The following is a 3,569-nucleotide window of genomic DNA, read 5'->3' as shown; positions in this document are numbered from 1 at the left end:
GAGTTATAGGTGTTTCCATAAGGTTCACCTAAGTAATTTACCTCTGCTATTGCAGGGTTCTCAGGATCATAGGCTTCTTCTTCAGAAGATGCCTCTTGAGTACTGTTGGATGCAGCTTGCATTCCATGCAGACTCTGAGAAATCATATTGACTTGCTAAGTGAATATTTTGTTCTAAGCCAATATGGCATTCAGAGTATCAACTTCAAGAACTCTCTTCTTCATAGGCGTCCTATTACTCACAGGATTCCTTTCAGAAGTGTACATGAACTAGTTATTAGCAACCATGTCAATGAGTTCTTGAGCTTCTGCAGGCGTTTTCTTTCGGTGAATGGATCCACCTGCAGAAGTGTCCAGTGACATTTTTGATAGCTCAGATAAACCATCATAGAATATATCCAGGATGGTCCATTCTGAAAGCATGTCAGAAGGACACTTTTTGGTCAACTGTTTGTATCTTTCCCAAGCTTCATAGAGGGATTCACCTTCTTTCTGTCTGAAGGTTTGAACATCAGCTCTAAGCTTGCTCAGCTTTTGAGGAGGAAAGTACTTGGCTAAGAAAGTCGTGACCAGCTTATCCCAAGAGTTCAGGCTGTCTTTGGGTTGAGACTCCAACCATAATCTAGCTCTGTCTCTTACAGCAAAAGGGAAAAGCATGAGCCTGTAGACTTCAGGATCTACTCCATTAGTCTTAACAGTATCACATATCTGCAAGAATTCAGTTAAGAACTGAAAAGGATCTTCAGATGGAAGTCCATGAAACTTGCAGTTCTGCTGCATCAGAGAAACTAATTGAGGTTTCAGCTCAAAGTTGTTTGCTCTAATGGCAGGAATGGAGATGCTTCTTCCATGTAAATTGGAATTAGGTGCAGTAAAGTCACCAAGCATCTTCCTTACATTATTATTATTTTCGGCTGCCATCTCCTCTGCCTGTTCGAAAATTTCTGAAAGGTTATCTCTGGATTGTTGTATTTTAGCTTCTCTTAATTTTCTCTTCAGAGTTCTTTCAGGTTCTGGATCTGCTTCCACAAGAATGTTCTTATCCTTGCTCCTGCTCATATGACAAAGAAGAAGGCACAGAATAATAATAATAATAATAGAGATCCTTTATACCACAGTATAGAGATCCCTGTGTGAGTAGAAGAAGAGAAGAAAAGAAAATCTGAACTCAGAGAGAGAGGGGGTTCGGATTTTTGGTGAGTTGAAGGAAAGATGTTAGTATATCAATAAACAAATAGAAGAAGATGAGAGGGGGAAGTGAATTTTCGAAAACAATTTTTGAAAATGAGTTAGTGATTTTCGAAAATAGTTTTTGAAAAAGGTTAGTATTTTTTTCGAATTTTTTTTTTAAATCAAAAATAAAAATAATTAGTTAATAAAAAACGAAATTTTTGAAAAAGAGGGAAGATATTTTCGAAAATTAGAGAGAGAGAGTTAGTTAGGTAGTTTTGAAAAGGTTAAGAAACAAACAAAAAGTTAGTTAGTTAGTTGAAACAAATTTTGAAAAGATAAGAAGTTAGGAAGTTAGAAAAGATATTTTGAAATCAATTTTTTGAAAAAGATAAGATGAGAAGATATTTTTGAAAAGATATGATAGAAATTAGTTTTTGAAAAAGATTTGATTTTTAAAATCACAATTAATGACTTGATTCACAAGAAATCACAAGATATGATTCTAGAACTTAAAGTTTGAATCTTTCTTAACAAGCAAGTAACAAACTTCAAATTTTTGAATCAAAACATTAATTGATTAGTTATTTTCGAAAATTTTATATAAAAATAAGAAAAAGATTTTTGAAAAAGATTTTTGGAATTTTCGAAAACAACTAAGAAATTTGAAAAAGATTTGATTTTTGAAAAAGATAAGATTTTCAAATTGAAAATTTGATTGGACTCATAAGAAACAACTTTGATTTTTAAAAATTTTTGAAAAAGTCAACTCAATTTTCGAATTTGATGAGAGAAAAAGGGAAAGATATTTTTTTGATTTTTTGAATTTTTATGAAAACATGAAAATTATGCAATGCATGAAATTTTTAGATCAAAACATGAATGTATGCAAGAATGCCATGAATGTCAAGATGAACACCAAGAACACTTTGAATGTCAAGATGAACATCATAGACACAATTTTGAAAAAAAATTTTTAATGCAAAGAAAACATGCAAGACACCAAACTTAGAATTCTTTAATGCTTACGCACTAAGGATTCAAGAATGCATATGAAAAACAAGAAAAGACACAAAACATGAAATCATCAAGATCAAACAAGAAGACTTACCAAGAGCAACTTGAAGATCATGAAGAACACTATGAATGCATGATATTTTCGAAAAATGCAAGATGCATATGCAAGTGACACCAAACTTATGATATGACTCAAGACTCAAACAAGAAACACAAAAATATTTTTGATTTTTATGATTTTCTAATTTTTTTTTTTTGGATTTTTATTTTATATTTTTCGAAAAATTATTTAGAAAAAGGAAAAATAAGGATTCCAAAATTTTTAATATGAATTCCAGGAATCTTGCCATGTTAGTCTTAAAGCTCCAATCAAAGGGTCTGGCATGGCTTAACAGCCAGCCAAGCTTTAGCATATAATTACATGGGCTGGAGTGATTAGTTGAATACCAATCCCAAAGTAGTTTGGGTATGGCTTTACAGCCAGATATGAATCAACATATTTCATGAAACACTAGAATTCATTCTTAAAAATTTTGAAGCCATAGAATAATTTATTTTTGAAAACTTTTTTTTTTTGAAAACAAAGAAGAATTTTTGAAAGATTTTTGAAAAATTTTTGAAAACAAAACAAAAAGAAAATTACCTAATCTGAGCAACAAGATGAACCGTCAGTTGTCCAAACTCGAACAATCCCCGGCAACGGCGCCAAAAACTTGGTGCACGAAATTGTGATCTCTGGTAATGGCTTCTTAGGCCAGATACTCTGATCTAGTTTTACAGTCTGTCACAACTTCGATACAACTAACCAGCAAGTGCACTGGGTCGTCCAAGTAATACCTTACGTGAGTAAGGGTCGAATCCCACGGAGATTGTTGGTATGAAGCAAGCTATGGTCACCTTGTAAATCTCAGTTAGGCGGATATAAAACAGTTAGGTGGTTTTCGAATTATAAATAATAGAATAGGGATAGAGGTACTTATGTAAATCATTGGTGAGAATTTCAGATAAGCGTATGGAGATGCATTCGTTCCTCTGAATATCTGCTTTCCTGCTATCTTCATCCAATCAGTCTTACTCCTTTCCATGGCTGGCTTTATGCAAGGGCATCACCGTTGTTAGTGGCTACATCCCCTCCTCTCAGTGAATAATATGCTCACGCACCCTGTCACGGCACGGCTATTCATCTGTCGGTTCCCGATCATGCTGGAATAGGATTCACCCTCCTTTTGCGTCTGGCACTAACGCCCAGCACTCGCGAGTTTGAAGCTCGTCACAGTCATTCAATCATTGAATCCTACTCGGAATACCACAGACAAGGTTTAGACTTTCCGGATTCTCTTGAATGCCACCATCATTCTAGCTTACGCCACGAAGATTCTGGTT

At 34.3% G+C, this 3,569-nt stretch overlaps 1 non-coding gene across 1 annotated transcript; it reads left to right on the top strand.

The window, feature by feature from the left end:
* The first annotated feature begins 416 nt into the window (after positions 1-416).
* Positions 417-524, top strand: LOC148580841 (small nucleolar RNA R71). The gene has a single exon (XR_015895842.1). It is a non-coding gene; the product is annotated as a small nucleolar RNA R71 (small nucleolar RNA).
* Positions 525-3,569: the final 3,045 nt, after the last annotated feature.

The sequence above is a fragment of the Arachis ipaensis genome, chromosome B10 (genome assembly GCF_059453495.1).
Source record: "Arachis ipaensis isolate K30076 ecotype BB chromosome B10, ASM5945349v1, whole genome shotgun sequence".
NCBI classification, from domain to species: Eukaryota; Viridiplantae; Streptophyta; class Magnoliopsida; order Fabales; family Fabaceae; genus Arachis; species Arachis ipaensis.
Note: the sequence above shows the minus strand (reverse complement) of the source record. Positions and strands in the feature narration are given on the sequence as shown.